Source organism: Canis aureus, chromosome 31 (assembly GCF_053574225.1).
Source record: "Canis aureus isolate CA01 chromosome 31, VMU_Caureus_v.1.0, whole genome shotgun sequence".
NCBI lineage: Eukaryota > Metazoa > Chordata > Mammalia > Carnivora > Canidae > Canis > Canis aureus.
The window spans coordinates 37,942,125-37,968,470 of record NC_135641.1 but is presented as its reverse complement, the minus strand read 5'-3'; the positions used below and the strand labels follow the sequence as shown (position 1 = coordinate 37,968,470).

Below are 26,346 nucleotides of genomic sequence, written 5' to 3'. Positions count from 1 at the left end.
CCTTTACGCTAAAGTTTAGTGTAAAAATTGCTTTTCCCATATTCACTCAATAGGACTCCTCCATGAAATCAATTAGGGAAATAAAATAAATTTGTAGAGCTCATTTATGCACACACATCACAGAAAAGAAGATTCTTTCTTGTTCTTGTTTACTCATCATCTATACTTCAGGACATAGCACTTTGTCCATAAGCAGAATTAAGTTTCAGTATAATTCTTGAGAAATATAACAACTGGCAGATCTCACCTTGCCGGGGGCTCTAATCTCCCCACTTCATTGCTATTCACAGTACTGCACGGATTACATGCAGATAAGTCTCATCAGTTTCTGCATTATGCTTTGGACTCCTAACATTATTTCCAGGAAAGTCTGATACATACCTTTTTAAGAACAGGTGACCATCACACAAAGAAACAAAACTTTAATATACCAACCCTCCCATACACACATACACATAAAAGACACCACAGGAAGCTGATTATATGTGAAAAGTAACCATTCACATAATCTTTATTAAGCACAGCACACACCTCACCTAAAAGGACTTGGAATCCTTAAACTAAAAAGGCCTTTTGCTGCAGATTACTTTAGATTTAGCTTTAGGATCAAAGGGATAATTTTATTTTATTTTATTTTTGATCGTTGGCCTTAACTTTGAGTTTTGTTTTTTCCGTAGTTGGAATTTTTCATTTCAATGCTGATTTTTTTAAGAAAATCCTGGAGACATGCGTTGAAGCAAATAGTCTCAACATACAGAGAAGGCTTCATTGAACCACTTTTCTGGATCTTCTGGAATAAATCAACTTTTATAACTCTAACGCCAAAGATCTCATGTCATCTTAAATCTTTGAATACCTGTATGTATTCTTTACTCCACCTGTAATTACTTTTTAAGGAAAAAAAGAGAAAAAGAAATATTACCTATTTGATGGCTTCACCCAGTCTGAGACATTAATCTTTCACTTCAGATACAGTATTAGATTACTCTCCCCACTCGCAATCAAGTCTTGATTTGGGATGACACTGTTGAGCCATCGCGACACTTTTTAATCAGCTACTTTTGAAGGTCAACAAATAAATAGTTCGATTATTTCAAGTCTTTTGTGAGTAGCTCAGATGCAAACACTTATTCTGTTAGCTATGGAAAATATTAGTGAGAAAGGAGCTTTGCTAGTAACAAGCAAAATTGCAACAGCATCATTATACAAGCTACATTTCTATCCATCCCAGATTACTCTAGAGCCTTGTAAATTCCCTAACTATAGTGGCTAAGAATTCTCTCCTATATAAAACCCTGCAACTGGACAAATGGTTTGCATACTATTTGCAAATATGTTTTTCCATTTCCTGGGGGTAATATATTTAAGAATTATTAAAAAGAAGGTAGCATAGTCCCTAGTTCCTTTGAAAAGCCTCACCAACTTTTAAACAATGTACTTTCAACTCTAGCTATAAGTGAGTTAAGAATAATCCCACTGGGGAAAGAGAGTACAAATTACAAATCTCTAGTTATGAATTTTGTTCTTTTAAACAGAGAACATAAAAAAGCAATTGATATATGAAAATCCTTTTACCATTATTTTATCTCTAGCCATTCTATTATCAGAGTTTCAATACTTATATTAGCTCAAAATAATGTCCTCTCACTGATGCTATTTTGCCCTCTATAAATATATTAAGAAATTAGTAGCCCCATCAGAAAATTAGGACACTTCCTCTCCTATCCAATCAAACAGGAAGGTTAATAATTTTTCCACCTTGAGGCACTGCCAATTTATCAGCTCTGGCTGGAGGCCCCTGCCCAAACCCAACCTTTCTATACTATATCCCCAAACCTCATTATTTCAAACCATTCCTCAAATCTCTAACCCTTAAAGCAGTGAGTGGTTCTAAATCCTGGCTGCACATTAGACTCTCCTGGGAAGCTTTTACAAAATATGGATACCTGGAAATTCTGATGTAATTGGGCTGGGATAGGACTTAAGCATCAACATTTTTATAAGTTCCCCAGGTGATCTAAGGTGCAGACAGGTTGAGAGTACCACTGCCCCAAAGCAATCGCCTAGTAGCTCCATCATCCGTTTTTACTGCCTATTTCCCCAAACTGTATATCTAACCACTTTCCCTTCACAAACACATAGAATGAGAGATCCAAGCATTCTGATTTCCAATGCACTTCTATCAAGTAATTTGAACAACCTCACAGCATTTTCTATATACCAACAGAAGAGAACTTCTGTAGTTTCTATTTTCAAACAACATATTTAAAAACAAGGGGAAAAAAAACAATAGAAAACAAATATCTATTATACATGCCCTCAAATATTCAAATATTTTGTTTTTCCAAACCAAATTTCCACAATTTCCATGCCTACTATTTCCCACAGTTATTCATCATTAATTAAGAAACACACACACACACACACACACACACACACACAGAAAAACCCACCTTGCTTGGTTAAAAATAAAAGGTGGGGATCTTGTACTTTAGAGATGTGAGGAAGGTCAATACAGTAGTGTCCCCTAACGAGAAATGCTCTACCCTATAACTATATCCTTTGCAATGTGACTTTACAATCTGTCCATTGAGATGTGAACTTTTTCTACCCCCCTTAAAAATGGGCTGATTAAAAAAAAAAAAAAAAAAAAAGGCTGGTGTTGTGATTTGCTATTATCAAAGAGAATATGATGGAAGAACCATTGTATGACTTCTAAGGCTAAGCCTTAAGAGAAATGCAGCTTCTGTTTTTCCCTTTTGGAATGCTTCCACTATCTGAAGAAACCTATCTAGCCTAATAGCAAATAAGAGGCAGTATAGAGGAGGGTGCCACAGTCAACAGGCAGCATCAACTGCCAGGCTTGTGAGTGAGATTCTTTTGGATCCTTGCAGCCTCGGTTAAGCTGTCAAACTTCTACAACTGCCATGAGTGAGCCTAGGCAGGATCATTGGCAAGATGTGCAAGAGAACCCACCGGTTGAGCAGAGACCCAAACTGCAGAATCATTAACAAATAAATGGCTGTGGTTTCAAGCTACTAAGTCCTGGTGTGGTTTGTCATGTACCAAAAGAGAACTGATATAGACGTTTATGTAATATTCAAAGAATCAATGACTACTGTGCTTGTTTTCATACACCTCTGTTGTACGCTATTTGTAAGTAGCACATTTTTGAAGTCTCATTTTGAAACACTCTTCATAAAGCATTTTTTCAGTTCAATCTCTCCCCATTAAGCTTCATGAATACCACACATTTGAACATGTGATTCTCATGTTCTTCCATGATTACTCGTAAGAAAATAAACAACTACCATAGTCATCTCTAAAAAAGTCAGTAAACAAATTAGCCTGAAGTTCCCCTGTAATTACTAATATAATTCACTTCATTTTCACTTAGAGAACAAGGTATAAAAAGAAAAATTCCAGGAGGGTTTAAAACAAAATTGTTCTGTTGCTGAACCTGAGGATATTTCCAAGCTTGGCTACCTCCAATAACTTTTACAAACCGTTTCACCTAATGGAAAAAAATCTCACAAACATTCCTACAAAAAAGAGTGGTAACTGGAATATTTTGCAAATATTCCATCAGAATCTTCCTTCAGCATGGACCTAGGTTATGGTTGAATGGAGGCTTTGTGGCTTTCTTTTCCTATTTTTGGTTTTATATATATATATACGTATATATTTTTGTAGGGATTTGGGGAGTAACTTTCTGTATTCATTTCCTATTGCTGCTATAACGAAATTAACAAAATACACTTAAACATCACAAATCTATCTCTTACACTCCTAGAGGCCAGAAGTCTGAAATCAATTTCCCTGAGTCAAAGTGAAGGTGTTGGAAGAGCCACGTTCCCTCTGGAAACTCTATAAGAGAATCCTCACCTGGCCCTTTCCAGCTTCTAGAGCTGCACTCCTTGCTTTTCTTAGTTCATGGGACCTTCTTCATCTTCAAAGCCAGCAGTGCAGCATCTCCAGTCTGTCTTTGCTCTTATCATCACATCACCTTCTCCTCTTCTGTGGTCTCCTCTCCCTCTGTTTTCCCCTTGTAAGTACACTTGTGCTTACATCATTGGACTCACCTGGATAATTCCAGGTAGTCTTCCCATCTCCAGATCTTTAATTACATCTGCGAAGTCCCTTCTGCCACATATTCATGGGGTCTGGAAAATTGGAATGTGAGTGTAGTAGGCATTACTTATGCTATCACTATCTTTGATTCTGTTTGCTACGGGGGTCAGGATTCTTCAAGTAATTTCTGTGTTGAATTAGCTTAATTAAGGAAAAACAATGAAAACCCTTAGTTTACTCACCCCACATGGTAGAGAGTAAACTTTCCACTTAAACCAAGTGACAATCAAGTCATCACTGAAGCTTATCTAAAGTCAAAATGTGACTAGTTAAAAAGAATGATTAGTTAAAAAGTCATTTAGGTGAACTGTTATTTTTCCAGCCACTTATTCTACTTAAAAATATGATTGTAAAAAAAAAAAAAAAAAAAAAAAGATTGTCATCATTTGCTTGCCAAATTCAATAAGAACTTCAGCTGGAATGGTTGCTTCAGAGAATGCTCGGTAAATATTGCTTTTTGTTTCAATTTCAACACAAACACAAGTCAGTAGTTTCCTGTTTAACTTTAACTATCACTTTTTAAATGTATTCTTACCTAACACAGTTTCATTTTATTAGCAGCATAAAAACAATCTCACACAATAATTTTTCCACTGACAATGTTGCCTACTTGAAAGCATCATAAACTTATAAGCACAGATTTATAATTCATACATTATTTAAAAAGAAGATATCCTTAATACATTTTATCTGCAAAAGAAAGTAATATATTTCCATTGAAAATTACGTTAGCAGAGAATGATCCGAGCATGTATGCAGAAGTATTCTAACCATATAACTAGATTACAATATTTACATGTATGCAATCTCATTGACTCAGAGAATAAGTAATAAACTACTTCTAATCTCTGATAAAGGGAATATTTCATAAAGTAAATCAGATAAAGAAAACAAAGCATTAAATGCAAATACTTATGAGAATGATAGGAAATCAGATGTGCATTAAAATGTCTTATTATAGAATAGATAAGATAAACTTAAGAACATAATCTAAAGTACATTCAAAAGCAACAATGTGAAAATTAACTGTTCACATTTTAAGGTATCTCTCAGACTGTTTATTTTTCAGGTAATGGAAATAAACAATAAATGGTTGTAGTGGTTTTAAGAGTACAGATTTAGGAAAGTTAATATCCAAAGTCAAAATATATTAACCAAAGGTCAGAACTAATAAATATAAATTAATAGCAGTTACTATACAATATATTTAGCATTTTTTTAAAAGGCAATATTAGTTTCTTCTTACTAGTGAGAGAAGAAACTCAAGTCTTTATCCTATTCTCTCCGCAAATTTTACTAAAATCAAAGAGCTCAACTGTAAACACAGAAGTGCAAAGAAAATAGGACCTGGGACATCAGCAGACAATATATGGCAGTCAATTCTGCAAGGAGCAACATGGATGGACACAGGGTACTGTGTTAGCCAGAGAAATTTCACTGCCTGGGGAGAGGAAGGCTATTTGCCAGTCAGATGAAAACCACACACAGATGCACAATTTCTGCTAGGCTTGGGGAATTAGTTACCAGGACCTAGGAAGTCCAGGGTACAGGAGGATTATTTTTAAGTACATAGAAGAAAATTCAGACTCTCAGATCCTATTTTTCACTCATTAATTGCCCTTTTTCCACCTTCACTGAAAATTGGAAGTTGACTTACTAAAAAGATTCAGGGACACTAGCAGGGGTGGGGGTGAACTACTATACTGAAAACAGCTTAAATATACTTGTCCATATGGAATGAGAGCAGAGGATTCTTTTCTGGGGAAATTAAATGGCCCAAGAAAAAAGAACTAGAGATTCTGACTGACATTTGTGTGTTATCAAAAAAAAAAAAAAAAAAAAAAAAAGCTGGTCTCTGTCCCTGTCCATTTACCCAAAGATAGCTTCCTTCATGCACAAACATATGGAGTTTCCCATCAGTCTTTTCTGTACTGTTTGGTACCAAGATCAGGACCAAAAACAACACAAAAACCTCGGAGGAAACAGATAAGACAAGAAGAAACTAAAGTCTGTGTGTGTGTGTGCATGCACATATTTGGTACATGTATCCTCAGACATAAAAGAAGGAAAGATGTGTAGATATTGCACCTATGTAATTTGATCAGTAAACCATAACAAAAGCATTTAGAAATAGGAAAGGACTCTTAGAAATTAAAAGATGGTCCAATAAAAAAATCCAATATAAAGGTTGAAGAAATATCTCAAAGCATATAAATAGGGGCAACCCCGGTGGCCCAGCGGTTTGGCGCCACCTGCAGCCTGGGGTGTGATCCTGGAGACCCGGGATCGAGTCCCACATCGGGCTCCCTGCATGGAGCCTGCTTCTCCCTCTGCCTGTGTCTCTGCCTCTCTCTGTGTGTCTATGAATAAATAAATAAAATCTTTTTAAAAAGCATATAAATAAAACAGATAATAGAAAATAGGATATCAAAAACTTACATATAGTAGAGAATCAATCCAGAAGATCAACATCTGATTAATGGCAGTTCCAGAAAGAGAAAAGAGACAATACAGAGGGTCAGAATGATCCAAGAAAATAGAATACAATTTTCCAGTACTGAAGGCATGCATTTCTGTATTAAAGAGTCAGCCAAGTGCAGAGCACAAATGAATGAAAAAAAGGCCCACATCAGGATACAATATTGTAAAACTTCAGAACACCAGGTAGAAAGAAAAAAATTAGAAAAGCCTTTAAAAATAACCAATCAGATACAATAGAGGTATTAGGCTTCTCAAACCAGAAGCTAGATGAGAATAGAATGCAGCATTGCTTTTAAAATTGTGAGGAACAACTGCTTTCAACCTAGTATTCTTTAAGCATGATCAATTACCTGTGGTGGTATAAGAAAGCTTTTTTTTGAGAAAGTGAGGATTTTAAGGAATTTACCCCTCAATCAGTCTTTCTGGATAGTTACTAAGAAGTGTTCTCACAAGAAATAATTAGGAGATTCAGAAAATAGGGAACCTAATATAAGGAAAAAACAGAAACAATTTCCAGAGCAGTGATGAAGAGAAATCCCAAGCATCAACTGTGACAAAGTCAAGGGAAAGCAGCCCCACTGGAGCAGTGGCTGGAAGGCCTCAGAAGAACTGTCTTTAAAGAGAAAATAGGACTGTTAGATTTCTTGCTGATTTGGCCTTACTGAAGAGGGCCTATAAATTTTCTCTGAAAGTTTGTGCTAAATTAGGGTTAGTTACAAAGGAAAATAAACAAACAAGAAAAATGAAGCAATTACTGGCTCCCCCCAAAAATATTGCTTTAATAACAACATGTAACATAAGTTTTGGAGGGTGGAAGAGAGAAAAATGTATATAAGATGAGGTGGAGTTAGACATGAAGTAAGAAAAAAAAGATACAAAGTAAGAGAGCTCAATTCTCATTTTGTATAGTAGAAAGATGGACCATAATTGGAATAGGAATATCAGAAAACAGTGATAAGGTCATATTATTTAGAAATATAGAAATACATGGGAAGAAACAGCTGCGAAAGAGTTGAAATTAGGTCCAATCTAAGGAACAGAGACCAAGGAATGGGAGTGGTGAGTCAGCAGATAGCTTGTTAAAACAGGAATCTTAGACCTTGTATTAGTCTGACTTTTAAAACTGTGAACAGGTACAACTTCCATAAAATACAAATACATTTTTATAGAAAGTTAACATCTAGTGAAAACCCTATAATCCATTAATGACCAGCTCTTTTCAATGCTCGTATTGAAGAGAGTAATCCAAACATGTTTCGACATTGTATACCAAATGTCACTTGATTCATTTGATTTCTAGCATTTTTAGGACTGCAATTGTAATTTGCAGTAGCTTCAAGATGGCTCTAAGATAATTCCAAAGCTTTCAGCATAAATTGGCCCTCTTAAACACTGTGCATAAATTTTCTCAGGCTCAAGCTGACCAAATGGCAGTCAAAATGAAATACAGACAGGATGTTAATATTGTCTGATTGCTCAGTGAGCACGTGGGAAAACAAGACAAAGTACAACTACTACTCCTGTCCTTAGAAGGAACAGTTACCTTTTGGGATAATTATGTTGTCAAATGTATTAACTCAAATGCAGAAACAAATGCATCTATTATGTGCCAGGTATGGTGCTAGGTAAATAGGTTATACAAAGATACATAAGATGCAGACATTTCATTCATGAAGTTTAAAATCAAGGAAATTAAAACACTAGAAGTTCTCTTAACTGACCTCCATTTATGTGACCTGTCATACTAACCTCCCTAGCCATTTTCCTCCTTTAAACACAATGACTGATGTCCATGACATACTGAACACTCAAACTAGTGACTGCTCTTTCACCATTAGCTTCTTAGCCCACCAACTGAGTTGTATGCCTATTTGGGGGAGGAAAAATTTTCTTCTACCCTTTTAGGTTTGGTAGGTAGGCCTGCGAAATAAACCGGCAGAAAATGGATTAGCAAGAGAAAAACATACAGAATTTATTAATGTGTATATTGAGCATATACATGGGAAAACTCAGTGATGAGTAACTCAAAGAAGTGGTTATAACTTGGGCTTATGTAGCATCTTAACAAAGAACAATAATTTTTTACATAAGTGACAAGATGAAGGAAAAGGAGCTTAGACTTTAAGGGTGACCAATCACAGGAAGATAAATATATGGGAACATTAATGGTAGGTAAAGGCTAGTTAGTAAGATTTGCTTGTGTAGACAGACTCTCAGTGGCATCTTTTTTCACCGATTAAGTTCTTATCTACTTCTTGGTATGGGAAATGGAGGGGAGAACATCTTCACTACGAGAATTTATGTTTTTCTTTTAGAACATATTTTAAATTATATAAATTGATTACATATTATTAAAAAATGCAATTTGAAAATTAAATTTACTAAAATTAAAGTTTTAGGGAGCCTTGCTAAAGGTGAAAAGTTGAAAAAATGCTGTTCAATTAGATATGGGGAAAAAAGTCATAAAAACACAGAAGGATTTTTCACTTAACTTTATAAACATCTTTACACATTCGCTTCTTTTTCAAGAAAATGAAACTGGATAAGGAGAGGGTACAAAATGGATGAGGTTTATACTAAAAATACAACACAAAACATCCCAGAGAGGGCCCACATTCAAAGAAAGAGCCTCAATTCTTCATTCAAAGATGAATCATCAGAAGTATATTTATATGTCTTAGCTTTAAGTAAACACTTAAAGTTGTATGTATCATTAATCTTAGTTGTATGTATTGACTTTCCATACTCTAGCCATTGGTCCATTAACCAGCCAACTACAGTTCTGATCTTACTGAATAAGAGAGCTTCCTCTGTTTGCAGAAGTCACTTGGATCCTGAGAGGATGTGTTTATAACAGATTTCCTCGGAGTGCTGATGGATATACTGTTCTAGTCATATTCTTTCACCTTATGTCCCCAGTTGTGTTCAGTAAAACTAATTGATAAGGTGCATTTGCAAGGTGGCTGGCAATGATTAGCAAAAACAAATAAACAAAAACACAGAAACACAACAAACCAAAAACTGACCCAATTTTAAGGATTTCACATAAGATCGCGTCCACTTGAAAACGATTTTCTAAAGCACTGAGCTGAGTATTAACATAGAAAAAAGTAAATTCTATCAAAGAAAAAATATGCACATTATCAAGAAAAGGAACATAAAAGAGAATTGAATACTAGAACATCAGGTTAGAATGATCTTTGTCATATAACCTATTCAATTCATTAAGGCTAGAGATACACCCAAAACTGGAGAAAAGGGAGAACACAGTTCTAAGTGCCCATGGCAATAGTGAGTGTTTTCTGATGGCAATAGAAAATATGTCGCCTCACATCTTTACCTATTAGGTCAAAGGCTTTGATTTTGGCCATCATGAGGAGAAGTTTGCAAGCTATAGCATTTTCCATGTGACAACTTAGATTTCCTTGAAATGATTCAAAATAAATAAATTAAAAATAAATATGGTAGACAACTTATATTTTACTTCCTTTGATTCTTATTTATGTTTAATTAAATTAGACTATATTAACTCAAATAACTCTTATTAACTATATTTAGGGAATGTCAAAATCCAGCCCTGCAACATAAAACAAAGATCCTTCAATTTTATGGAATATATCTCAGAAATCCCAGTTAAATTCTCATTTTCTATCAATTTTCATTATAAATCAAAGGCATTGGACCGAAAAAAAAAATAAATCAAAGGCATTGTCCCACATGGTAGATTCATACTAGATTGGCTTAAAATATTGTATAAATTCTGAATTGAACTTGAAGTGTTATGACAATTGTCGTAGAAGAATATGTTTGGCCTCACAAGAGTTGGAACACTGGCCTCACAGTTTACTTCACTTTCCTCATATGGTTTCACCAGCATCTGAAAATTCCCCTTCCTCATCAGTCATTCCTCTCTTCTGGGAGATCTATGCCTTTCTCCATGCTACTCCACATTCCAGATTTTGCTCTCTACTTTTGTCCTCCTAAGAGTTGGCTAATAGAGCTAACCTGTAATATCACAATTTCCCACTGCGGGGTCACATGAAATAATACTCTCTAAATATTCTTAAATTTGAAATGATGAGTTACATAAAATAGGGTTTTCTTTCAATTCTGTAAATATTATATTCTGTGTATTGCATTAGAACATAGGGGATGCAACCTAACTCTTTTCAAAAAAGAGAAATTTATATTCATATCCTGTAACCTAGGTTATTAACTAGTATGGTGTTTTATAAAATTGCATCCTTCTAAAAAATTAAATATAGAAAAATTAACAAAATCATAAAACATCAGACTGTATGGACATTTAAAAATCATCTATTCTGGGACACCTCGGTGGCTCAGGGGTTGGGCTCCTGCCTTCGGCTCAGGTCGTGATCCTGGGATCCGGGATCGAGTCCCACGTTGGGCTCCCTGAAAGGAGCCTGCTTCTCCCTCTGCCTATGTCTCTGCTTCTCTCTCTAAGTCTGTGTCTCTCATGAATAAATAAATAAATTTTTTAAAAAAATCATCTGTTTCTATCACTCATGCTTGAACCCTCTTTACAATTCTCTGACCAAGAAGTTGTTCACTGGTTTCAACATTTCCCAGAAGTAAGGAATTTTACCTTCTAACGCAGCCCTATTTCATTTTTAGAAAAAACTATTACAGAATTATTGTGAGAGAGGATACAAGTCTCCCTATTCTTTTGATCCTTATCCAGATAAGGCAAGCCTCTGTAATTCAGAGCCAACCATTTATTTCCCAACCCTTCCTCTCTCTTCCATCGTCCCAGCCATTTACTGAAACAATGAAACTTCAAGTCATGCTCCCAAAATCTTCAGTTTCCTGCCTATATCTTTAAAAATACCAAAGATATCTTCTTAGAGTTTTCACATATTAAGTGTCATTAGCCTCGCTACTTAAATGGGCATTTCATCAAATTCTACCTCATATCTTTACCTATTTTCCTGTGCATGGAATTATCATGAGCCAGTTTTGTTCTAAGAATACTTGCATCTATGCTTCTCACTCAAAAGAGAAATCTCTAATTACAACCAGTTACTAGTTTGAGAAGAAGAAACAAGATGTCACAAAGACACGTTTTTGAATCCTCAAGCATGTCACTAATAATTTAGCAGTTGGTTTTTCACCAAGAGATGTAAAAGCAAACAAATAAGCAAATCTGATGTTCTTTACCATGCAATCAATACAGATGGTTACCAGGGTAAGTGATTACTAATAAAGTTGGTTCTACTAATGGAAAAATTCTGACAAACTGAAATGGATGGTAGTAAAAAACAAGAATTAGATTGTTTTTAATAGATAGGATTTTCTCTTCTTCATCAACATAAAAGTAAAAACTGTCAAGATTTTTATGTCAAAAATTAAGTCCAAAATATCATGATCTTACCAAACATGAGCATTTAATTTTAGTGGACTCATGTTCAGTTAAATAAGGAACAATGAAGTTGTTTTCTAAGGAAAAGTCTGTCACTTTTATGATCACATAAAATTAATATTTTTGTAAATGCTCTCTTTAAACTAAAATACTTATAGTATTCCATTATTGCTATTAATTTCTCTCAAAATAAATCTCCCTGTATTTCTGAGATACTTTGTTTTACATCTAAAATCAGTCTGCATTTAGATTTTCCATCATAGAAAAATTCAAAATGAATTTGTTTATTGAAGGTTCAAGGTACAGTAACTTGTTCTCCAGATTTTATATAGGTTCTGTCATGGTTAATTTGCTTCAGGCTTTTTGTATTATTTTGTTTTGCTGATTTGGCTTTGTTTTCTAGTCCCTACCCCTTCAGAATGCACTCTCTTCTGTCCTTTGTGGATCGATCTACAGAAACGTGCTACCTAGCAACTGCTCAGGTTTTCTATCTGCTGCTTGCACAAGTTGTTGAAGCAAAGCATGTAGAGGCTGGAAATTTGATGGAAAAATTATATTTTTCCTTCTCTCATTCCTAAAAAAAAGAGGAGAGGTATTCAGCCAGAAGTACTCCAAGTAACTATATAAAGTAGAGGCACACACACACACACAAAAAAAAATCCCTCACTATGAGAAGAGTGATAAAATCTTTGTGATGGAGTTATCCATCATCTATGCTGCAGATGTGTCAGTGGCCTAGAGAGCAAGCAGCCATGTGTCCAATCAGGGTCATGAAGAGGACCTGGACCTTTTTCCAGAACCAAATAAACTCATGTTAATTTATCAGCAAAGTTTTCGGTCATTCCTTAGTAACTCTATTTTGTTCTACCTGAACTTTTCCTTCACTGAAATGAAATAGTATAACATGGTTGCATTTTCCAATTGGAGTTGAACATAAAAGCCAAATATTATTTAAAAAAAAAAACTTCAAATTTCTGAGATTGCAGAAAGTTGTTACCTAAAAGTGTTTCCATCTCTTTGAATAATTTATGAAAATTATTTCCATACCTGAGTGGATATGACATTTTCAGCTTTACAGTTAAGAGCACAACTCAACAGCCCCTTTTATGAGGCTTTATGAAAAATGAATATGCAGATATGGTTCTGCTTTCACATAAGATGTAGGGAGGAGAATCTACTTCAAATTATATGCATAATATGCTTATGATGGGTAGCACATAGAGAAAAAAAACAACACATTAGTCTATTAGCATATAAACCAAGCTATTAAAATAAGTGACAAAATCTGCACTACAGAAGCGAACAGTTATAGCTTAATGTCCCAAGATGAGCTTTGCATTCATACAGACCTCCATTAGAATTCCATTCCTGCCTCACACTAGTATGATAAATTTAGACAAGTCACCCAACCTCCCTGAAACTCAGTTTTCCCATTGTGAACTGGGGATAATAGTGTATACTTTATCAAGTTATTATGGAAACTAAATGACATCACTCTATTCATTCAAATTTCTTTGTTTTTATAATACATTTATTTTTTATTGGTGTTCAATTTACCAACATACAGAATAACACCCAGTGCTCATCCCGTCAAGTGCCCCCCTCAGTGCCCGTCACCCATTCACCCCCACCCCCCGCCCTCCTCCCCTTCCACCACCCCTAGTTCGTTTCCCAGAGTTAGGAGTCTTTATGTTCTGTCTCCCTTTCTGATATTTCCCACAGACTTTCTTCACTCAGCATAATACCCATAATACTGAATACTCAGTTATTCCATCCACGTTGAAGCAAATGGTGGGTATTCTATTCATTCAAATTTCATTAAGTTAGTCTATATTATGACATATGTCAGGCAGTATTCTAGGTACTAGGGATACAGTAATGAATCAAAGACAGACCATTGAGGTGGTGACATTTGTCCTGAGACAATGAAGGATAAAATGGAACCATCCAAGCAAAGAACACTCTAGGCTGAGAAGCCGGCAAGTGTAGAAGGAGTCTGACAAGATAGAGTAATGGAAAAGAGGCCAGGGTGGCTAGCAGACAACAGAGAGTGAGGAAGACAAGTTTCGGGAGACAGGTAGGGTAAAACCTATAGGACCTTGTTGTTGCTTGGTCATAGTTTACTAGGACCTGTAAGTTTATAGGCACACAGAAAGTTTAATATCTTTCAGGTATGAAATTAATAATGTTTTAAAAATCAGAGCCATCTGATTTATTTTTCTCAGTCATTTTTTCTCTCTCCAGGGCTGAGACTGCTGCTCGGCCCATATCAATTCCACCTAATCCGTAGGACCAGTTTTGAAATCAAACAAGAAATGTAAAACACTATAGAACAAGGAATATCAAGATGAATTAACACTTCACTAGGCTAAGTTTCCAACCATGGGGTCCAGAATTCCCCCCAAATGTCTAGGTGGGACCAGTCATACTTCATAAGTGCTGACCCTATGAGTAGACAAGACCAGCCACATTGTTGCTAGATAAGATATACCCCCACCAGAAGAAACAAAACTATACAGCTGGAGAGGAGCAGGACTGGGGTAGAGAGTATCTAAAAGATTGAACATTTTCCTAAAAGATACTGAGTCATCCAAAATAAATCATTAAACCTGAAAGCATCAGTGATGCTCTAAGTTGACAAATTAAAGTTTGTTGCGTAGCCATGAAGGGGTTCAGAGCATGCTACCCCAAAATATATCACTCTGGCATAAAGATTATTTTGTGCTGAAGGCAATTTAGAAGAACTAAACATAGGGTAAGGTTTTTGCAGGCTCTCTCTCCCACCCCACTCTCCCACCACATATGCCTGAAAGCAGATTGTAAATACATGCATTCCACTTGTGAAGGTGTTCCCCATTCACTCCACACACCAGAAAGGAGAATAACAACATCACTGGAGACAAAATGACGTCAAGAGTGTCTACACCAACAGATCTTGCTAACTGGTCCATACCTACAATTCGTTTCACCATATATTTACCTTGCTACAGTTTGCAACCTCTAGAAACTCAAAAGACCTTCTCTTTTGTCTTGACACTTCACTACAAATTTATTGTTCTTCTATTAAGATGCTATATGAGCCCAAGGTTTTGTTTGTTTGTTTAGGATTTTATTTATTTATTTGAGAGAGAGAGAGGGTGATATATATATATATATATATATATATATATATATAGAGAGAGAGAGAGAGAGAGAGAGAGAGAGAGCACGCACATGACTATGGGGAGGGGTAGTAGGAGAAGGGGAGGGAGAAATAGACTCCCCATTGAGCAGGCATGCCCCAGTGTGGGGCTCAATCCCAGGATCATGACCTGAGCCAAAGACAGATGTATATGCCCAAGTTTTAGCTACCTCTTTGAGTTATTCATTACTAAATTCTGTGTATGTCCAATGTACATGTTAATGAACTCAATGTTTCTTCAATATCTTTTGTCAGTCTAATTTGCAGGGGCCCGGGCAATGAATTAAGATGGACAGAGGGGGAAAAAGTCAAGTTTTTCCTTCCTTACACCCATCTTCCTTATGTTCAGTTCAATGAGAGCTTATTAATTCTTAAAAATAAAGTCAGGGAACGCTTGGGTGGCTCAGTGGTCGAGCATCTTCCCTTGGCTCAGGGCTTGATCCCGGGGTCCTGGGACTGAGTTCCGCACAGGGCTCCCTGTGGGGAGCCTGCTTCTACTTCTGCCTATGTCTCTCGCTCTCTCTATCTCTCATGAATAAATAAATCTTTTTTAAAAATAAAATAAAATCAGAAACAATTCTATATATGTCTGCTAATAATTACTTTATAATACATATGTAAGACTTCAAGTCATATCAATCTATGTATTTATTATATAACACAATGAAAATTCAGATATGTGTACTTATACAGAATTCTTGTTGAAAATCTAAAACCAAAAAAGGCAGAAAATATTCACAAGGTACTTTAAGCAGATGATTTGCATTAAGAATTTTCAGCCAAATTTTAATTCCAGTTGTTTGTTTGTAATAAAAACACCTCAAAATCACGAAGTTTAAAAACAACAAAAAGGGCTGATGGCTTAATTGTAAATGTTCCAGATATGTAAATTTAATATATAAAAATGGAGTAAAAGACTTTTCAAAGAATAAAATATTTATTTCAGTTGATTTCTCTAACCAATCCAATACATCCTTTCCTCTTTCATCTGTAATGTTAATATTATAATTGTTTCAGTTATGATTTTTCATTTTCATAGCTTCTTTTCTCTGAAGTAATCCTTTTCTGGGAGAGGAAAGATAACCTAATAGATTTTTCTATTTTTAATTTCATGCGTTCTGTGAATTTTTAATGCTAATGCGTTAAAGAATCCCTCTTATTTAAATAAGATATTTGATAAAAAGTATTTCAGATAATCTTTCCACTAAATCTTTAACAGCAAAGCTTAAAAAAAAGTTATTACCATATGCTCTTTAATGCCTAAAGCAAAGATCTAGTATGGAATTGAGAATCATAATGAGGTCAATCTCAATTCCATCAATGTTATGTTCTATTAAAATCAAATCCAATCACATTCTTCATTTCAACCCAGCATGGCTTGGCTTTGAGGTATGTTCAGAAATGCACTTAAATTAGAAGAGAAACATTAACATTTTATCACATGAATACCACTAATGGCTCCGAAGATTAGCAGTAACACATTCTGGAGACATCCTCCACTGAAAATGTACTTTTAATAATATTCCCACACACCTAACTGTAGCCTTGGGAGGTGTGGTTTCAACTAGCAAAGTTCAGGAGCTCTTGATAGAAGAAGAAGAAGAAGAAGAAGAAGAAGAAGAAGAAGAAGGAGGAGGAGGAGGAGGAGGAGGAGGAGGAGGAGGAGGAGGAGGAGGAGGAAAGAAAGAAGAAAGGAAGAAAGGAAGAAAGAAAAAGAAAGAAGAAAGAAAGAAAGAAAGAAAGAAAGAAAGAAAGAAAGAGAGAAAGAAAGAAAGAAAGAAAGAAGAAAATCAATGAAAACCCTTTAATCAGAAACTGAGTCCATTTGCCATTTCACCAGAAAATGATTCTTAATTTATATAATGTCCAATTAAGTGAAATAAAGTATTGTAATTCTCTGGTGAATATTGGATTAGTTATAATTATTATTTTTTTTTATTTTTAGAAGGACTTTTTGGAGGGTGAGAGGAGGATTTTAGATTTTCTCTGCTGCTTTGGTAGGAAATGGTACAAATTCATCCCAATCCTGCCACTCTTCTCTATTTTTTATCTGTGTAGACATATAGCCCATAGGCTTAAAACATTCACTATTACAATCTTAATTTGACGTCTAAAGAAAGCTGGTCCCAACATAAACAGTCTCAGAGTTAACCCTGTCCCATATGCCAACAATATGTGCATCACTGAGAACAAGGAAATATGATGGATAGACCTTAGCTTACAGCAGGAATGTATTCTTTAATACTTTATTTCCTTTGAATGAATTCAATTTCTTGAGTGCCTTAATCATAACCAGCACTGTTCTAGATATGTCCGATATAAAAGCCATGGCCTCATGGAGATAGTAATATATATCTAAAGACCAAAAATGTATGGAATTAAAGACCTTTTAAGCTGTAAATTCTCTTAAAGGTCATGAAGAAGGAGTCATTTTACATTTGTAGGAACTAAAGCCCAGAGAGTTTAAGTGCCTTTGCACACACCACAAAGCTAATTAATAGTCTGCTGGGACTAGACTCCAGAAGCCTGACTTTTAGCCATTGCTCATCCTGAATATGAACTGAGAGAAAAGCTGCAGGGAGTGCATGTTATATGTGGACATCAACGCTGTAAAAACTCAAAGTGTGGAAAAGACTCAGGGAATAGCCATCTTTTCTCTCTGAATTCCAATTACTGCTGAAATCACCTGCTCCTGGAGTCTTAATCCCTAATAATTCAAGATGAGCAAATGTGCAATATTCTAAAGTATGTTGAAGTAGGGATTCCATTTATGCACATGAAGGAAACCAAAATATATCACCTCAAGATCTGCCTCCTTGACATAAAAATTATTTTGAACTGAAGACAATTAGGAGGTAGTAAATGCAGGAAAAGCTCTTTCCACCCTCCCCCTGTCATACCTAAAGGCAGGATATAAATTCTCCTTTTATGGGGCACTTGGGTGGCTCAGTGGTTGATCCACTGCCTTTGGCTCAGGTCTTGATCCTGGAGAGTCCCGAATCGAGTCCCACACTGGGATCCCCGCAGGGACCCTGCTTCTCTTTCTGCCTATGTCTCGCGTGTGTCTCATGAATGAATAAATAAAATCTTAAAAAATAAAAATAAATTCTCCTTTTACTGGAGACAGACTCTTATCAACCCAGAGTTGGCACCAGAGGAATTTGTGGACACACTTAACTCCATTAGTATCCTCTCATATATTTACCTTCCTACAGTCTGCCACCTTTGAAAGGCTAAAATCCCTCTTCTTTATCCTGTCATTTCTCCACAAATTTATTGTTCTTCACAAGTTTAAAAAGGCCCTCACCAACCTTAATCTCCCTAGAATTGTGAGCTAAAACGTGAGCACATCAAACTGGACCCTTCAGAAATATGTAATGCCACAGTTTCCATTGAAGCTTGGGCTGTCTGGGCATCAATTCTGAGACCTTTTTAGGAATGTTTTCTCAGAGGAGTCATAGCAGTTGGTGATCATCCATTGGCCATAAAGCTTCATGTCTGCTTTATGCTCTAGAAGCAAGTCAAAGTATGGGAAAGGGAAGATAGTAGAGGGAAAGTAAGAAAGCCAGCATTAGGGAACTTTAAAGATGGAATGAATTACAGGTGTGAATGCCTACTTTTGTTATCAGCAACAAATTTTTATTTTATTTTTTTTAACTTTTTTTATTTTAAGAAGGCTCCATGCCTACCACGGAGTCCAACATGGGGCTTGAACTCCTGACCCTGAGATTAAGACTTGAGTTGAAATCAAGAACCAGATGCTTAACTGACTGAGCCACTCAGACCCCCATCAACAAATCAAAAAAATATATATATATTTTCAAACCATTAGTTCCTTCCTTTGAAGGTTATTCTGTAATGTCTAAAAATATAACATATGGAGCCTAGCACAATAAAAATTTTTCTGAAACTATCATTTTTTGAGAGCTCTAGAGAATAAATTAGATTTATTTATTTTTATTGGTACACAGATACTGTACTAAATCTATTGCCAACCAGTTCTTTATTCTAAATTCAAGTATCAGTTATGTAAATATATTCTTAACTATTTGGTCAGTAACTATGAAAAATGGTTTAAATATGCCTAGATGACTTTACAATTGAGGATAATGAGGAGAGCTGTGGATCTTCATTTGATAAATGGGGAAAGGCAAATGAGAGGACTTCTCTGATTCCCTTATCCCTATGAAGTCTTAAAACATATATATTTCAGAAATCAAGAGGGAGGGAGAGGGAAGGAAGATGGGAGGGACAAAGACTCACAGAGAAAGAGAGATAAAATAGACCCCTAGAACCTGGAACAAAGGGTCAGCAATTCCAAGTGATTCAATCAGAACCCCTTAAATTTTGGGATGGTGGCTGGAGGAGCCATAACTTCATAACTGAAACAGAGCACAACACATTTAAAACCATTTTATTAAAACAATGGATGGAGATAGTAAAATATTTACTATGGGAAGGGAATCAGTAGATGGAAATTCTTAAATATAGTAAATTTTTTAATGAATTTTAATTCATTAATATGATGCATATTTAGTGTGCTTCCTTAAAATTGCTTTAATTTAATATTCATAAAATATTTATGTAAAAGCATTCAGTGGATTACTCCTTACCTCTGTCCCCTAATCCTCTATTTTCTCATTAAATCTCAAATAATTCAAACTCTAAGTTGCTTACGCAAGAGTTTTTCAGAACCCTAATCATTATGATAAATATGTCTCACATATTTTCTGCTTTGTAATTTATCATTATTGCCTTTGTTAAATTGTTTCTGAAATCCAACCATTCTACTAAATCTTCTCTGATGTATTAAAAGATTATGATTTTCCCACCCCAATTAAGAAATTTCCAAGACTCACTCTTCACATGCCATTACCTGAAAGACACTCATTTGTTTTATCCTTATCGAGCAGAACTTTTATAAATCATGTTGATATTTCATAGAGCCTCCATATATTTTGGAAAGGCCACCATATTTTTTGTCTTATTCAGGATGGTTTTTTTTAAATCTAATCAGATTGACAATGTCCAAGTTACTGCCACAAAACTTATAGCACTCAACGCCTCATTTTAATACCAATAAATAGTTTTCTAGCCATTAATGTGAGGCAGCCATGGATTCAATGCTCTGTATTATTTCCCTAGTAGTCTGTTTTTAGTCCAATGCCATCTTATAGTAGAAGACGGAACCTTGCAAGACCAAATGTAAAATCCTGCAAGACCAAATGTAAAATCACTTGTAAAGGACTTTGTGAATTTCAATGCTTCCAAAGATTGGTGTCTTGCCATTACCCATGCCCTCTAACCTAGACTTTTACAATCTAAGAAGAGAGCTTATAGGGCAAGATCAAAGGAATGTGTAATCTTTAATGATAAATTTTTAACAAACTATATATAAAATGAATCATGTAAGATTAATTTACAAATAATTATTTTCAGTTGCCAAAGGATGAAGATCTATTCAAGAGTATGTAAGCAACTGATGAGAATTAAAATATAAATGAAAGAAAAGGACAGGAAAAGGAAAAAAATAATCCCTACCACGTTTTCTTAATCTCCCAATGCCTGTACCACAGTAGAAAATGACAGGAATGCATGCATATATACACCCACCCCAGATCACACACTTCCATATCCTTTTCATATTGATTAAATGCCCCCTGAACTAATTTTGTGACATAGTATGTTTGAGATGGAAGATGGAATAGAGCCCTTTAATGTAGTAAGCTACACTCTGCTGGAATCTTAGATAACACCTGAATCTTCTGAGAGCCACAAAGTTTTGCAAATTACATTGATTTCTTTGATTGATGTAAATTGCAAGTGACTCTGTTATTGTGTCAGGCAACTCTCAAATGGTTCCTGCTGACTCTGCAATGACTCACTACATGGTCCAAAGCACTGTAAGGAACACATCACATCTTTAACCTCAAGCAATAGAGCTCAATCTGCCTTGTTTTAAATTAAACACCCCCTAAGTAATTGTGCTCAAGAATTGAAAAGTTTTTGCTTCCTTAAACAGCAAGAGCATGAACTAATAGCATTGCCTTTTATAATTTTGAGAATAAAAACCATTTGGGGGACCTGAGAAGAAAGGTAGCCTTCAAGGTGTAGGCCTCAAAGCAAGGAATGAAAACATAAAAGGTGTTATGGTCTGCTTTAGACATCTTAGAATAGAGAATAATGGTCTCAGCTCCTGTCCCCATTCCTCCTGTGATCAGAGCTCCATTTGCAGTTAATGGCAACTCCTTCTATAGGAGGTCTTTTAGAGGATGTGTGGATTCTGAACAGAATCAGAGAACTGAAAAGTGTCACTGAATGTAGCCTGTGGGCTGCTCACCACTTGCAGATTCATAGACAACGGAGAAAAAAGAAGCGATACAATCAGCAGGTATTCCAAGAAGCAAGCAGGCCTGAGATGGTATCCAAGTGGCACAATGCGACACAAAAAGACACAATCCTCATGCAATGAGGTTTAAATCCTGGCTCCGTTGCTTACTAACCACAGGAACTTGAGAATGTCTTTAGGTCTCTCTGAATCTGACTTTTTTCACCTGACAAAGGACAATGCTAACTCCTACATTGCATGGCTACTGTGATTGTCACGTGAGGTAAAGTCCGTAAGAACTGAGGACAGCATGAGGCTTCTAGAAAGTGCTCAATATAAGTGTAAGGTAACAATGGTGGTGATGGTAATGAAAAGGATGCTGGCATGTGATGGCCACTATTATGAAGACTACTCATAATCCATCCAGTGTGGCATGCTGTTTCTTGCCCTGGAGCTTTTATAGACCCCATTTGTTCCCTTCTATTTGCTTCACCAACATAACACCTCCTCCTTCTGAGAAATTAGCCAAAGCATTAATGCCTCCAGGGAGAGGCATGACCTGAGTCCATCTGATTTGGATGTCCCTCTTCTACTCTTTACATCAACCACAGCAAAGCGTAGATGGCTCAGCGAAAGCCGCTTCAGGAAGGCAAGTACTACAATGGGATTTAGAGATGATTGGGTTTCTATATGATCCAGAACTGTGATAAGGGATGAGGACAGATGAATAAATGAGACATGATTACAGGCCATAGAAATGCTCCCAGTCTAGACTTAGAGCTACACCAAAATTGTAGCAAGAGCTATAAACAGAAGTATGTATAAAAGTCTGTGAGAACACAGGAAGAGGACATTAATAAATTGTAGGAAGACAGAAGGAGAAGTTTTCTGGAACATTTCAGTTATAAAATAACCTCTGAGTTAGACCTTAAAGAGTGAGTACAAAGAGTTCCCTGAAACGATCTTACCACAACAGCTTGCCTTCATATTTATACAGGCCAACCATCTCTAAGGAGTATCAGGGTCACAGACAGCTCTCACTGAAGTAGCGATAGATTATTCCACTTATAAGCAAATAATGGACAAAGAAATAGAGGGGAGTAGCTTATATTTAGCCTTTCATTTGTTCCAAGGGTGATTTTTAATCAAAGCAAGTCTCGATGATGTGAGCACAGAGGCAATTTGGGGCACTAATACCAGCTCAGGTGGTAGTCAGGTTACATTTGCTTCTCAGTGCTGGAATTGCTGGGTGGTTAAATGAATTGATGATTGCAAATTGCTTTGAAAATACACAATGCTGAATAAACACCATGAATTACTGTTGTTCAATATACTCAGGAGACAAACTCGTCTCCAAACAGAAGGTCTCAAAAAGATGGACTACATTTAAAGACATTTAGGAGATTTTTTTTCCACAACAATGACAAATTTTTTAGCTAGATTTATTCTAAAGCCATCATAATGCCTAAGGATAATCTTTTTAAAATGCCATTATAACAGAATAAATCTGAAATTGCTCATAAATGCTACTTACAAGAAACTAGAAGAAAAAAATGCATTAAACTAAAACAGTTTTGCCATCTAGCTTAAAAATAAATCATAAGACAAAGCCTCTCCTGGGAACGGTAGCTGTGATGGCCAAGAGCAAATAAAAAGAAACAAATTAAAACTAACCCATATAAACATATAGAGCGGGCACTTTTAAAAAGATGTTGGAGGAAACTACTAGAAGAAACTCACATTTGATTCAAATAATCATTCTTTCCTTATTTCAAATGGTTTCAGCAAGGCTGTACATCCCACCAACTCTATCCAACATTTGCAAAAAATTAAATAAAAGTGAGATTAGTCATATAATAATGGTAATACTGATATTACCTTACATTACTATTATACTTTCCAGTTTATACAGTAAATTTATCTAATTTTTTAATGAGATTTATTGATTTGTTTGAGAAAGAGAGAGAGTGTGAGCAGGAGGAGGGGCAGAGGGAGACAGAATCTCAAGCAGACTCCATGCTGAGCTTGAGCTAGATGCAGAGTTCCACTCTTGACTAGGAGATCATGACCTGAGCTGAAACCAAGAGTCTGGACACTCAACCAACTGTGCCATTCAGGTGCCCAAACAATCTAATTTAATACTCAACATGCTGTGAAGTGCATAAGACAGGTGCTATCTTTATTTTTTGGAGGGGTAGCTATTTTGTCTTTCTTCAAAAATTTCAAACAAGCAATTTGGGCAAAGAAATTATATGATTAGAAAGGTTGGAATCCCAGAGCTGACGGGTGTCAGAATCTAGATTCTTCTAATTTCTAGACTAGTGACCTAATGATACTATTTTCCAAACACTGAGTAGATCTTTTAAACATTTTTATCCAAATAACAGAGGGAGTTTTGTGGAAAGCTTTGAAAGAAACTGGAAAAAAAAATTTCGTCTAATATCACAATAGAATTAATATTTATGGTACTTAACTACTAAATCAATAAAATAATTTTAAGAAAAATGTATTTCTATAATAAAATGGAGAAGTAACAATGAATTAGACAAACCTTTCTCAAACCGTATCCCTTAGAACACTCATTCCATAAGATTCCAGGAAGCTGCATGAAAAACATTGTACGGTAAAACATATTTCGGAAACACTGCTTGGTAGGTCTTTTCTTTTTAACTCGCAATCTATATAACATGCAAAAAAACTCTGAGAATATCTGAAGCCAGAAACTTGTCTAATGGCCTCCAAAATTCACATATTCTATCTCTGTGATTCTTAAACTAGGGTATACATTTACCTGAGTCAAGGATAGACTATCATATAACAGAAATACCCAAAACTACAAAATAAGTATGGTACATGGAATGACACTATTGTTATTTTACTAGTGAATAAAAAGGATGTAAAGCATTATTTTTAAATTAAAACAACCAAAAGACTGTTGCTCCAAAGCATTTTGCTGATGAAGGCTGCTCCACCTCACACCCATACATCTGGGAGTAAGAGTCCACCTCCCTCTGCAATGAAGATTATTTCCATGGAAATGTTTGAGAAGGAACGGTATCTGAAACCTGGAAAGAACTGGCATGTCCAACAGTCAAGGCAACTTGAGCACCTCATCAGATCTGGATTTATCAGTTAAAAATAAAAAGAAAGAGATCAAGAGAAAAAGAAGCCTAAAGTAACACACCGTTAAAGAAAGCTTGTTTGCCCACTGACCTTCCACGGAGCCACATATTTTGTTGTCATTGTGAATGCAAACTGTAGTCTTAGTTACTCGGATTTAAACAAGCTCAGGTATGAATCTTTTACATCTGTTTTAGGGTAAGTGTTCAATTCTGTCAACTAGGAACTTGCAGAGAGTCTGTTAGAGATCAATTAGCAACAACATTAAGAAGAGTTTTCAAAAAAAAAAAAAAGAAGTTTTCATAATTTCTAAGTGAGCTGAGAAGTTTTCACAATTCCTAAGTAACCTAAATATTTACAGCCATGGATCCTGTTGTTTCTGGAATATATATAGCTTTGTATTATAAGTTTCAGGGGGAGTGATAATTTATTTCTCCAGTTTGAAAGTTCTAAGACTGGGGGTTATTTTGAGCTAATAACACGTAGAAAGAAAAAGAAATGCAATTATAATGCAGTAAACAGAAGTCCAGAGACCTGAACCCTGGTTCCTGTTTTGCCTTAAACTAGCTGTCATTTAATTTGCTCAGCTTTGTATAGCTAACACATGGCAATATTTGCTGAGATGATCATACAGTTCATTCCCAAAGGCAGGCAACACACATACACACACACACACACACACACACACACACACCCCAAATCTAACATCATAATGGAGAGCATAGTAAAAAGACTCATTCCCTAGGATTTGGATTTTTCCGAAATGTGACTCTTACAGTATGAAGCGTATTTCACACACAGTAGGCACTCACTAGCCAATTAATTGAACTGATATGGTAAGGGAGGGACAAATATTTTTAAAAGAGGCACCAAATCAAAAAGGCGAAAGAAATGGTAGCTGGCAGGCATGAAAAGAAGGGTAATAAAGCAGCAATGTAAATAGAGATTAGAAACAAAATGAAGTGAGGCCTGCTAATTACTGATAAGGAAACAGAAAGAACACTGAGAAATTGTGAGTGAATCTGCGGCGTGAAATTTCACACACAAACAATAGAACCTTAAGGACTTCAATCATTCTAAAAGTGATCCTTTAACATTAGTAAAAACATAAATGTAAAAACTAGAAGAGGAGGGAAAGTAATTCTTGTTTTAAGAAACTTAAAAAAGTTCCATCAGAGGAAGAAGACAGGAGGTTTACTATAGATTATTTCACTTTTACTAGATATGGGAGTTTTTCTTTTCCTTTCTTCTTTTTTTTTTCCTCTTTCTTTTCCTTTCTTCTCTTTCTCTACTTATTTTTTTAAAGTTCTAGTAAACCAGTTTTTTAAAAGAATATAAAAGATTTTTAAGTGTTATAGTCCCAACTGACTAGCTTCTACATCTATTTTAATAAGCGGAAAATAATTAATTTGCGGCAAATTCGGGGATAAATACACCAAAGTTGAATCCATAATTCATTTATTTTACAAAATAATTTACATGATAGGATAGGGAAATTAATAACGTCAGGATTTCAATATTATATTGATTCAAAATCCAATGGTACCAATAAGTACCTTATTGTCAGAGTTTAGGCCAATTCATAGGAGTTCAGGCAACTGCAAAGTTAGAAGGAGTATAGTTCCCAGACTGCCCTCACTTCTGACACTAATTGCAAGGATATTTGGGATATTCCAAAACTACTCTCTTCCTTGATAATTCCCAAAAAGGACTCACAGAACTCAC

At 35.6% G+C, this 26,346-nt stretch overlaps 1 long non-coding RNA gene across 2 annotated transcripts in view; it reads right to left on the bottom strand.

Moving 5' to 3' along the window:
* Positions 1-442: 442 nt before the first annotated feature.
* The window catches only part of LOC144302673 (uncharacterized), a 49,347-nt gene continuing 23,443 nt past the window's right edge, over positions 443-26,346 (bottom strand). Inside the window, exons 2-3 of one of the 2 annotated variants that reach the window (XR_013369660.1) lie at positions 3,886-4,163; positions 443-887 (exon numbers count right to left, since the gene is read on the bottom strand). This is a non-coding gene — a long non-coding RNA (uncharacterized LOC144302673). The remainder of the gene's footprint in view (positions 888-3,885; positions 4,164-26,346) is intronic. The other variant, XR_013369661.1, reaches the window with a different exon arrangement.